This window comes from Nerophis ophidion, linkage group LG17 (genome assembly GCF_033978795.1).
Source record: "Nerophis ophidion isolate RoL-2023_Sa linkage group LG17, RoL_Noph_v1.0, whole genome shotgun sequence".
Classification (NCBI taxonomy): Eukaryota; Metazoa; Chordata; class Actinopteri; order Syngnathiformes; family Syngnathidae; genus Nerophis; species Nerophis ophidion.
Genome location: NC_084627.1, coordinates 581986 through 594169, shown reverse-complemented (window position 1 = coordinate 594169; position 12184 = coordinate 581986). Strand labels below are relative to the sequence as shown.

Sequence of the window (12184 nt, the reverse complement as noted above, 5' to 3'; positions counted from 1 at the left end):
TGAAACACAGTTGTACATTTCGGCTCCAATGACACTAGAATGAGACAGTCAGAGATTACAAAGAGGATATAATCAAAATTGTGAAAAGATGCAAATCCAAGACCTCCATTATAAACTATAGTTAGACTATCCATTATAAACTATAGTTATAATGGATAGTCGCATTGCAAATAGCGAAAATCAAGCACTTTAAAGGGGAACATTATCACAATTTCAAAAGGGTTAAAAACAATAAAAATCAGTTCCCAGTGGCTTTTTGTATTTTTTGAAGTTTTTTTTCAAAATTTTACCGGTCTCAGAATATCCCTAAATAAAGCTTTAAAGTGCCTTATTTTCGCTCTCTGCGAAGACACTGGCCAGTTCCCTGTGACGTCATACAGTGCTGCCAATGTAAACAAACGATAGGAATACCACAGCAAGATATAGCGACATTAGCTCGGATTCAATCTCGGATTTCAGCGATTTAAGCGATTCAACAGATTACGCACGTATTTAAAAAGATGGTTGGAGTCTGAAAATATTGAAGAAGAAACTGAAGCTATTGACGCTATTCATAGCCATAGCATGGCCGAATAGCTGCGTTAGCATCGCCGGTAAAATGTGCGGACCAAACGATCAGGACTTTCGCATCTTTTGACACGGGAGCAACTTAAATCCGTCGATTGGTAAGTGTTATTTTCGCATTAAATGTGGGTGGGAGGAAACGTAATATAGTTGCAAATGCATCTGCAGGTTATCCATACATCTCTGTGCCATGTCTGCTTTAGCACCGCCGGTAAATAGCATGTTAGCATCGATTAGCATAGCATGTTAGCAGCGATTAGCTGGCCGTCAACATCAACAAAACTCACCTTTGTGATTCTGTTGTCGTTGCAAATGCATCTGCAGGTTATCCATACATCTCTGTGCCATGTCTGCTTTAACATCGCCGGTAAAATGTGGAGAAACTCCAGCACATTCAATGGGGGTCTGGCGGCAGACACTTTGGCATCTTCGGGCCAGTGGTGCAACTTGAATCCCTCCCTGTTAGTGTTGTTACACCCTCCGACAACACACCGACGAGGCATGATGTCTCCAAGGTTCTAAAAAATAGTCAAAAAAACTGAAAATAACAGAGCTGAGACCCGGTGTTTGTAATGTGTTGAAAATGAAAAGGGCGGGTGTGTTACCTCGGCGACGTCACATTCTGACGTCATCGCTTCCAGCGCGATAAACAGAAAGGCGTTTAATTTGCCAAAATTCACCCATTTAGAGTTCGGAAATCGGTAAAAAAATAGATGGTCTTTTTTCTGCACCATCAAGGTATATTTTGACGCTTACATAGGTCTGGTGATAATGTTCCCCTTTAAAGCTGTTTTAAAGGATATTCCGAGACCTTTAAAATTTCGAAAAAAACTTCTAAAAACACAACAATTCCACTGGGAACTGATTTTTATTGTTTTTAACCTTTTTGAAATTGTGATAATGTTCCCCTTTAAGGTGCCGCGGACACGTTTGCTAGCGTTAGGTGTAGCAAGCTGACTGACCCAGCTTGTAGCAGCCCGAAGCAGCCGAACAAGCCCCGGTAAACCGGTTGAGATGCAAAATAAATTTAGGGGGCATCCAGATTTGAACTGGAGACCTCTTGATCTGCAGTCAAATGCTCTACCACTGAGCTATACCCCCTGAAACCTTTATTCATCAAATAGATATGTTAGCCACGGTAGACCTGTTGAGAGGCATAATAGATTTAGCTCTTTAGCTATTCCTACGCCCCAGTCTACCAGACACCACACCTTAGTTATAGGGGACTCCATCCCCAGAACATACAGCTTAGTAAACCAAGTGTATTCCCGGGGCCAGAGCACCCGACATTGAAGCTAATCTCAGAGAGCTGACTCGCAACAGGCCTAATAAACACATGTGACAAGCTAATCGCACCACTAGCTACGCGAACATAGTTGTATACGTCGGCTCCAATGACACTAGGATGAGAAAGTCAGAGATTACAAAGAAAAAATAATCAATATTGTGAAAATATGCAAATCCAAGTCCTCAATTATGAACTATTGTTAGAATAATATTTCATGTTAAATACCTTGATCGCCTTAATTTTCTTTTGGCCAAAAGTAAATTAATTCCACATTAACCTGTTCGTCCCGGTCCAAATTTACTACGCTTTGAAGGCAGTAAGAACCGGATTTGGTGAATGAAAGAATGTGAGTATGGCTTCCTGTTCTTCGTGCACAGGTAGTTGCTACTGGAGGATCGTGTCCGTCAGTTAGAGCAGTGTCATTTCGTAACTAAAGGCACCAGAGACACTTTTGCTAGAATGACCTGTAGCGAGCTAATTGAGCGGGCCACGAGCCGCGGTGAATTAGTTGGGACGCATATTAAATTTAGGGGGCATCCGGAGTTGAACCGGAGACCTCTTGATCTGCAGTCAAATGCTCTACCACTGAGCTATACCCCCTGTAATCCGTGCCCATCAAATAGATATGTTAGCCTACAAGCCACGGTAGACCTGTTGAGACGCATAATAGATTTAGCTCTTTAGCTATTCCTACACCCCAGTCTACCGGATGCCACACCTTAGTCATAAGGGACTCCATCCCCAGAACATACAGTTTAGTAAACCAAGTGTATTCCCGGGGCCAGAGCACCCGATATTGAAGATAATCTTAGGGACCTGACTCGCAACAGGTCTAGTAAACACGTATGACAGGCTAATCGCACCACTAGCTACGTGAACATTGTTGTAAACGTCGACTCCAATGACACTAGGATGAGACAGAGATTACAAGGAGGAAATAATCAATATTGTGAAAAGATGCAAATCCAAGACCTCAAATATGAACTATAGTTAGAATAATATTTCATATATAATATATTGATTGCCATAATTTTCCTTCAGTCAAAGGTAAATTAATTACACATTAACCTTGTTTGTCCAAAGTTACTACGCTTTGAAGGTAGCAAGAACATGACTCATTGAAAGAAGAAATGTGATGTTGGCTTCCTGTTCTTCATGCACAGGTTGGCCCTACTGGAGGACCGTGTCCACCAGTCAGAGCAGAGTAATTTCCTAACTTAAGGCGCCGCGGAGACGTTTGCTAGCATTGAGAGGATCAAGCTGACTCACCCAGCTTGTAGCAACCCGAAGCGGGACACAAGCCACGGTAATCCGGTTGAGGCGCTTAATAAATTTAGGGGGCATCCAGGTTTGAACTGGAGACCTCTTGATCTGCAGTCAAATGCTCTACCACTGAGCTATACCCCCAGAAACATACCCTCATCAAATAGATATGTTAGCCTACAAGCCACGGTGAACTGGTTGAGACGCATAATAGACTTAGCCCTTTAGCTAGTCCCAGAGGTGTGGACTCGAGTCACATGACTTGGACTCGAGTCAGACTCGAGTCATGAATTTGATGACTTTAGACTCGACTTGACAAAATGTAAAAAGACTTGCTACTCGACTTAGACTTTAACATCAATGACTTGTGACTTGACTTGGACTTGAGCCTTTTGACCTGACATGACTTGCTACTTTCCCCAAAACCCAACAATTAAAAAGTTATTCAGGAGCGCTCCGTATCTTTCATTTTGTACGCGTGTCTGTCAACGTGTGTGCGATGACAGTGTGTGCGCTACCTGTCAGAACAACAGCCAATCAAATTACATCCACGTTATTTTCGTCACACAGCATTCATCCAATCAAATTGCAGGAAAACCAACAAAGAAGAGCTCTTAAACAAAGTGTCAGTGAGGAAAAGTTATGCCAAAAATAATTTTGTTCGGGTATTGAAACAACGACTTGGTCAACAAATAACGAATTACCGTATGCAAACGTGCAGTTGGAAGATTACAGACGGAGACGCAACAACTTCCAACTTCGTTCGACATTTGAAGTTGCACAAAGATGGGTAAGTTTTGAATGTAAGCTAACGTTTATTGGCTGAGTAACGTAACTTTTATTTGCTGTGTAGTTAAATCAGTGAGTCTATAAACTCGCTGCTAACGTTAGAAACATAGACATCTTATAAGTAGACGCAGCATCAACCACTCCTGGCGCTGACGAGACGAGACGCGCAAACGCCATCTTGGAGTGGTGATCCCATCCACTCCACTCAATTCTTTTGGCAGGAGCAATGTACTGTCAGCGCATTTTATCTCACTGAATACCTCTGATTTTCACACGCTTTTTTGTCATACGTGTAACTATGATAAAGGACACATGTTTTGGCGTGTACATAGTTTGCTTAACAATAATAGAATATTCTTATATGCTATAAGTGACCAGATGTCTGAGATCAAAACTGGGAATAATAATCCCAGAGAAGGGGGAAAAAACGGTCAGCTATTTTTAAATTGAAGAAACAGTATGATTAGGTTATATATACATGTGTATATCCTACATTAACAATGTATGAATATAGTAAATATCTATATATCTTACGGACCAATAGACTTTATATCTGTTGCTGCAACAGCAGAGAGTTTTTTTTGTCTTGACACTTTGTATTGATATTTTCTATTACATTCTTCTCGTAAATGATCATGTTTACAGTGATTGTTTTATATGTATTTTTCATGTATGTTGCTTTGGATAAAAGTGTCTACCAAATACTTAAACATATAAAGTATATACACTTGAAAGTCTCTGTTTCAGCTAAAGCCACCAATCTGTATCACTGGATTCAGAATCAAACCAAATTCTGTTTTACCCAACAAAGTTAGTATTTGAATATTGTTACTTGAGGACTTATTCCTGGTTACAGTTATACTGTTAAGAGAGTATTGTCTTGTGTTTTGCCTTAAATGATGAATGCATCATAATCAGTGGTGGCTGGTGAATTTTGTTTTAGGTGGGGATGAAAGTTTGTAAACCAAATACCAGTAGGGGGGTCATCCTCCTCCAGGAGATTTCTTTGTGATTTTCATATACAAATATTGAAGATCTTTGCTCCTTCACAACTCGGTGATAATATTCTTTTGACAAAATACTACCAATAGTATGTTAATGTTAAATCTTACTTGTGAAAAGTAATCCCCCGGTTCCTATTTTCAACAGTCCACTCATTTAAGCAGGAAAACGCTGAACAGCAGCCCGGCATCTTTGTTTTCTAACTCTCAACTGTCAGTTTAGACTGCTCTTCAGCTCCTCATCACCACTTCAAGATGGTGGCCAAATTGCTCGCGTCACAGCAGCCAATGCTGGGTTTACTTACAGTATAATATGTCTACGGTTATAATGTCATTCCAAACACTTCACTCTGTTGCGTCCACTGCAGTTCGCTACCTTATTCACACTTTTTGTCAAGTGATTTTTTTTAAGCATAGCTGCATGAGGTTCCTACACATAATGTTATGTTAGTGAATGTATCACACACAGTAACGTAACGTTAGACGGCGGTCATGAGCGCCGCATATTTTAGCCACCTACAAAAAGACAAACATAGTCAAATAAAGGTCAGTTAAAATGTATACTATATTAAGAATATGTGTACAATTTCCATAGGGCCCTGACATCTAAAAAGTACAACTCTGTTAATTGTTATGTTCATGTATTTATGGTTTTCATGTGTACGCACACTTTAAAACACATACAGTTTGAGATGAGATCAATGAGATAAGGTAAAAACAGGATGGAAACTGCTGTGGAACTAGTTCCAATACAATATGCCATGGAAATACAATGATAACACTTTTGTGCAAATAATTACAGTTGCACTTGTTTTTTCAAATGTGTTTATTCTGTAAAGGAATGAGTTACATGTTTAAAATAACTGGTTAGTAGTGCTATTATGAAGTGCAATGTCAGCACTATTTTCTTTTATGATAAATACATACAGCGTTTTAAAAGCATACACAATCTATGTAAATATATTAGTCTGTGGTTAAAAGGACTTGAAATGACTCGAAACTCAAAATGCAGGACTTGGGACTTGACTTGAGACTTTTCAGTTTTGACTTGGACTTGACTCGAGACTTGCCTGTCTTGACTCGAGACTTGACTCGGACTTGAGGGCAAAGACTATAGACTTACTTGTGACTTGCAAAACAATGACTTGGTCCCACCTCTGGCTAATCCTATACCCAAGTCTACCTGACGCCACACCTTAGTCATAAGGGACTCCTTCCCCCTGAACATACAGTTTAGTAAACCAAGTGTATTCCTGGGGCCCGAGCACCCGACATTGAAGCTAATCTGAGGGAGTTGACTCGCAACAGGCGTATGACGCTAATCGAACCACGAGCTACGCGAACATAGTTCCAATGACACTAGGCTGGAACAGTCAGAGATTACAAAGAGGAAATAATACTATGAAAAGATGCAAATCCAAGACCTAAATTATAAACTATAGTTAGAATGGTCTTTCATATATAACATATTGAATGCAATAATTTTCTTTTAGCCAAAAGTAAATTAATTTCACACTAAGCTATTCGTCCCGGTCCAAAGTTACTACACTTTGAAGGCAGTATGAATCGGACTCGGTGAATGAAAGAATGTGAGTATTGCTTCCTGTTCTTCATGCACAGGTAGTTGCTACTGGAGGATCGTGTCCGTCAGTTAGAGCAGTGTCATTTCGTAACTAAAGGTACCAGGGACACTTTTGCTAGAATTACCTGTAGCGAGCTAATTGAGCGGCCCATGAGCCGCGGTGAATTAGTTGAGATGCATTATAAATTTAGGGGGCATCCGGAGTTGAACCGGAGACCTCTTGATCTGCAGTCAAATGCTCTACCACTGAGCTATACCCCCTGAAATTCTCATCCATCAAATAGATATGTTAGCCTACAAGCCACGGTAGACCTGTTGAGACGCATAATAAATGTAGCCCTTTAGCTATTCCTGCACCCCAGTTTACCGGACACCACACTTTAGTTATAGGGGACTCCATCCCCAGAACATACAGTTTAGTAAACCAAGTGTATTCCCGGGGCCAGCGCACCCGACATTGAAGCTAATCTTAGGGACCTGACTCGCAACAGGCCTAATAAACACGTATGACAGGCTAATCGCACCACTAGCTACGCGAACATTGTTGTAAACGTCGGCTCCAATGACACTAGGATGAGACAGAGATTACAAGGAGGAAGTAATCAATATTGTGAAAAGATGCAAATCCAAGACCTCAAATATGAACTATAGTTAGAATAATATTTCATATATAATATATTGATTGCCATAAATTTATTTTAGCCAAAGGTAAGTTAATTACACATTAATCTGTTCGTCCCGGTCCAAAGTTACTACACTTTGAAGGCAGCAGGAACATGACTCGTTGAAAGAAGAAACATGATGTTGGCTTCCTGTTCTTCATGCACAGGTTGGCCCTACTGGAGGACCGTGTCCACCAGTCAGAGTAGAGTAATTTACTAACTTAAGGCGCCGCGGACACGTTTGCTAGCATTGAGAGGATCAAGCTGACTCACCCAGCTTGTAGCAATCCTAAGCGGGACACGAGTTGAGGTACATGATAAATTCAGGGGGCACCCGGATTTGAACTGGAGACCTCTTGATCTGCAGTCAAATGCTCTACCACTGAGCTATACCCCCTGAAAATCAATTGTATATTTTGGCTCCAATGACACTAGAATGAGACACTCAGAGATTACAAAGAGGATATAATCAAAATTGTGAAAAGATGCAAATCCAAGACCTCAATTATAAACTATAGTTAGAATAGTATTTCATATATAATACATCGATTTCTTTAATTTTCTTTTAGCCAAAAGAAAATTAATTTCACATTAACCTGTTTGTCCCGGTCGAAAGTTACTACACTTTGAAGGCAGTAATAACCAGACTCAGTGAATGAATTAATGTGAGTATGGTTTCTTGTTTTTCATGCACAGGTTGTTGCTACTGGAGGATCGTGTCCACCAGTTAGAGCATTGTAATTTCGTAACTAAAACCACGGTAAACCGGTTGAGGAGTATAATAAATTTAGGGGGCAGCCGGATTTGAACCGGAGACCTCTTGATCTGCAGTCAAATGCTCTACCACTGAGCTATACCCCCTGAAACACAGTCTCATCAAATAGATATGTTGGCCTACAAGCCACGGTAAACTGGTTGAGACGCATAATAGACTTAGCCCTTTAGCTAGTCCTATACCCCAGTCTACCGGATGCCACACCTTAGTCATAAGGGACTCCTTCCCCCGGAACATACAGTTTAGTAAACCAAATGTATTCCTGGGGCCAGAGCACCCGACATTGAAGCTAATCTGAGGGAGTTGACTCGCAACAGGCGTATTAGGCTAATCTACGCAAACATAGTTCCAATGACACTAGGATGGAACAGTCAGAGATTGCAAAGAGGAAATAATATTATGAAAAGATGTAAATCCAAGATCTAAATTATAAACTATAGTTAGAATGGTCTTTCATATATAACATATTGAATGCCATAATTTTCTTTTAGCCAAAAGTAAATTAATTTCACATTAACCTGTTCGTCCCGGTCCAAAGTTACTACGCTTTGAAGGCAGTATGAATCTGACTCGATGAATGAAAGAATGTGAGTATGGCTTCCTGTTCTTCATGCAAAGGTTGTCTGTGTCCGCCAGTTGGAGAAAAGTAATTAGAATAGTAATTTTTTAATTACAAGCGGTCCACAAGTCATGGTAAACCGTTTGATACGCATAATAAACTTAGGGGGCATTTGGATTTGAACCAAAGACCTCTTGATCTGCAGTCAAATGCTCTACCACTGAGCTATACCCCCTGAAAAACACCAGTACATTTCGGCTCCAATGACACTAGGATGGAACAGTCAGAGATTACAAAGAGGATATAATCAAAATTGTGAAAAGATGCAAATCCAAGACCTCCATTATAAACTATAGTTAGAATAGTATTTCATATGTTGCTTTAATTTTCTTTTAGCCAAAAGAAAATTAATTTCACATTAACATGTTTGTCTCGGTTTAAAGTTACTACACTTTGAAGGCAGTAAGAACCGGATTTGGTGAATGAAAGAATGTGAGTACGGCTTCTTGTTCTTCATGCACAGGTTGTTGCTACTGGAGGATCGTGTCCGCCAGTTAGAGAAGAGACATTTCCTAACTTAAGGCGCCAGGGACACGTTTGCTAGAATTACCTGTAGCAAGCTGACAAAGCGGCCTCCAAGCCACGGTAAACCAGTTGAGACGCATAATAAATTTAGGGGGCATCCGGAGTTGAACCGGAGACCTCTTGATCTGCAGTCAAATGCTCTACCACTGAGCTATACCCCCTGTAACTCTTGCACATCAAATAGATATGTTAGCCTACAAACCACGGTAGACCTGTTGAGACGCATAATAGATGTAGCTCTTTAGCTATTCCTACACCCCAGTTTATCAGACACCACACCGTAGTCATAAGGGACTCCATCCCCAGAACATACAGTTTAGTAAACCAAGTGTATTCCCGGGGCCAGAGCACCCGATATTGAAGCTAATCTTAGGGACCTGACTCCCAACAGGTCTAGTAAACACGTATGACAGGCTAATCGCACCACTAGCTACGCGAACATTGTAGTAAACGTCGACTCCAATGACACTAGGATGAGACAGAGATTACAAGGAGGAAATAATCAATATTGTGAAAAGAATCCAAGACCTCAAATATGAACTATAGTTAGAATAATATTTCATATATAATATATTGATTGTCATAATTTTCCTTCAGCCAAAGGTAAATTAATTACACATTAACCTGTTTGTCCCGGTCCAAAGTTACTACACTTTGAAGGTAGTAAGAACCAGACTCTGTGAATGAATTAATGTGAGTATGGCTTCTTGTTTTTCATGCACAGGTTGTTGCTACTGGAGGATCGTGTCCGCCAGTTAGAGCATAGTAATTTCGTAACTAAAGCCACGGTAAACCGGTTGAGGCGCATAATAAATTTAGGGGGCATCCGGATTTGAACCGGAGACCTCTTGATCTGCAGTCAAATGCTCTACCACTGAGCTATACCCCCTGAAACACTTTCTCATCAAATAGATATGTTAGCCTACAAGCCACGGTAAACTCGTTATGACGCACAATAGACTTAGCCCTTTAGCTAGTCCTGTACCCAAGTCTACCGGATGCCACACCTTAGTCATAAGGGACTCCTTCCACCGGAACATACAGTTTAGTAAACCAAGTGTATTCCTGGGGCCAGAGCACCCGACATTGAAGCTAATCTGAGGGAGTTGACTCGCAACAGGCGTATGAGGCTAATCGCACCACGGGCTACGCGAACATGGTTCCAATGACACTAGGATGGAACAGTCAGAGATTACAAAGAGGAAATAATATTATGAAAAGATGCAAATCCAAGATCTAAATTATAAACTATAGTTAGAATGGTCTTTCATATATAACATATTGAATGCCATAATTTTCTTTTAGCCAAAAGTAAATTAATTTCACATTAACCTGTTCGTCCCGGTCCAAAGTTACTACGCTTTGAAGGCAGTATGAATCGGACTCGGTGAATGAAAGAATGTGAGTATGGCTTCCTGTTCTTCATGCACAGGTTGTCTGAGTCCGCCAGTTGGAGAAAAGTAATTAGAAGAGTAATTTTTTGACCTAAGGTGCGCGATCCACAAGCCATGGTATACCGTTTGAGATGCATAATAAATTTAGGGGGCACTTGGATTTGAACCAAAGACCTCTTGATCTGCAGTTAAATAATAAATTTAGGGGGCACTTGGATTTGAACCAAAGACCTCTTGATCTGCAGTCAAATGCTCTACCACTGAGCTATACCCCCTAAAAACTCACTGTACATTTTGGCTCCAATGACACTAGAATGAGACACTCAGAGATTACAAAGAGGATATAATCATCCATCCATCCATTTTCTACCGCTTATCCCCTTTTGGGGTCGCGGGGGGCGCTGGCGCCTATCAAAATTGTGAAAAGATGCAAATCCAAGACCTCCATTATAAATTATAGTTAGAATAGTATTTCATATAAAATACATTGATTGCTTTAATTTTATTTTAGCCAAAAGAAAATTAATTTCATATTAACCTGTTCGTCCCGGTCCAAAGTTACTACACTTTGAAGGCAGTAAGAACCGGACTCGGTGAATTAAATAATGTGAGTATGGTTTCTTGTTCTTCATGCAAAGGTTATTGCTACTGGAGAACTGTGTCCGCCAGTTAGATCTTAGTAATTTCGTAAAGAAAGGCGCCGATGAAACGTTCGCCAGAATTAGCTGTAGTGAGCTGACTAGGCAGCCTACAAGCCACGGAAAAACCATTTGAGACGCATATTTCAGTATATTTAGGGGGAATTCGGAGTTGAACTAGAGACCTCTTGATCTGCAGTCAAATGCTCTACCACTGAGTTATACCACCTGAAACACTCACTCATCAAATAGATATGTTGGCCTGCAAGACACGGTAAACCGATTGATACGAAAAATAAACGGATCCCTTTAGCTATTCCTACACCCCAGTCTACCGGACGCCTAGGCGTGTCCACGTCCGCGGATCAGACATTGGTCGGCTTAGGATCTGCGTAGGCGGAGGGGCGGTGCATCCCAGTTTAGTTTGCTGCGTACGCGGATCAGACACCGGTCAGCTCAGGATCCGCTGTCTGACCTTACAATTTTTAGAGGAGGAGCTGATTCTCTAGGCAGAGCCAAAACGAATGTAACAGTAACGCGGGTTGGGCGACTTGACGACGGATACGTATAGGAGTCTCCTGCTGTGTGGGTTAATTCACGTTAACCTGTTCGTCCCGTTTCAAAGTTACTACGCTTTGGAGGTAGCAGGAACTTGACTCGATGAAAGAAAAAATACGAGTATGGCTTCCTGTTTTGCATGCACAGGTTGGCCCTCGTGGAGCACTGTGTCCACCAGTCAGAGGAGAGTAATTTCCTAACTTAAGGCGCCACGGACACGTTTGCTAGCGTTAGGTGTAGCAAGCTGACTGACCCCGCTTGTAGCAGCCACGGTAAACCGGTTGAGACGCATAATAAATTTAGGGGGCATCCAGATTTGAACTGGAGACCTCTTGATCTGCAGTCAAATGCTCTACCACTGAGCTATACCCCCTGAAACATTTTATTATCAAATAGATATGTTATCCTACAAGCCACGGTAGACCTGTTGAGACGCATAATAGATGTAGCTCTTTAGCTATTCCTACACCCCAGTCTACCAGACACCACACCTTAGTCATAAGGGACTCCATCCCCAGAACATACA

The 12184-nt window shown here is 41.1% G+C and overlaps 11 non-coding genes across 11 annotated transcripts; all 11 read right to left on the bottom strand.

Moving 5' to 3' along the window:
- Positions 1 to 1593: 1593 nt before the first annotated feature.
- trnac-gca (transfer RNA cysteine (anticodon GCA)) lies at positions 1594 to 1665 on the bottom strand. The gene has a single exon. It is a non-coding gene; the product is annotated as a tRNA-Cys (tRNA).
- Positions 1666 to 2380: 715 nt separating this feature from the next.
- Positions 2381 to 2452, bottom strand: trnac-gca (transfer RNA cysteine (anticodon GCA)). The gene has a single exon. It is a non-coding gene; the product is annotated as a tRNA-Cys (tRNA).
- Positions 2453 to 3187: 735 nt separating this feature from the next.
- trnac-gca (transfer RNA cysteine (anticodon GCA)) lies at positions 3188 to 3259 on the bottom strand. Its single transcript has one exon. It is a non-coding gene; the product is annotated as a tRNA-Cys (tRNA).
- Positions 3260 to 6676: 3417 nt separating this feature from the next.
- trnac-gca (transfer RNA cysteine (anticodon GCA)) lies at positions 6677 to 6748 on the bottom strand. The gene has a single exon. It is a non-coding gene; the product is annotated as a tRNA-Cys (tRNA).
- Positions 6749 to 7474: 726 nt separating this feature from the next.
- trnac-gca (transfer RNA cysteine (anticodon GCA)) lies at positions 7475 to 7546 on the bottom strand. Its single transcript has one exon. It is a non-coding gene; the product is annotated as a tRNA-Cys (tRNA).
- A 392-nt stretch (positions 7547 to 7938) lies between these two features.
- Positions 7939 to 8010, bottom strand: trnac-gca (transfer RNA cysteine (anticodon GCA)). The gene has a single exon. It is a non-coding gene; the product is annotated as a tRNA-Cys (tRNA).
- A 636-nt stretch (positions 8011 to 8646) lies between these two features.
- Positions 8647 to 8718, bottom strand: trnac-gca (transfer RNA cysteine (anticodon GCA)). Its single transcript has one exon. It is a non-coding gene; the product is annotated as a tRNA-Cys (tRNA).
- Positions 8719 to 9157: 439 nt separating this feature from the next.
- Positions 9158 to 9229, bottom strand: trnac-gca (transfer RNA cysteine (anticodon GCA)). Its single transcript has one exon. It is a non-coding gene; the product is annotated as a tRNA-Cys (tRNA).
- A 656-nt stretch (positions 9230 to 9885) lies between these two features.
- trnac-gca (transfer RNA cysteine (anticodon GCA)) lies at positions 9886 to 9957 on the bottom strand. Its single transcript has one exon. It is a non-coding gene; the product is annotated as a tRNA-Cys (tRNA).
- A 708-nt stretch (positions 9958 to 10665) lies between these two features.
- trnac-gca (transfer RNA cysteine (anticodon GCA)) lies at positions 10666 to 10737 on the bottom strand. Its single transcript has one exon. It is a non-coding gene; the product is annotated as a tRNA-Cys (tRNA).
- Positions 10738 to 11959: 1222 nt separating this feature from the next.
- trnac-gca (transfer RNA cysteine (anticodon GCA)) lies at positions 11960 to 12031 on the bottom strand. Its single transcript has one exon. It is a non-coding gene; the product is annotated as a tRNA-Cys (tRNA).
- Positions 12032 to 12184: the final 153 nt, after the last annotated feature.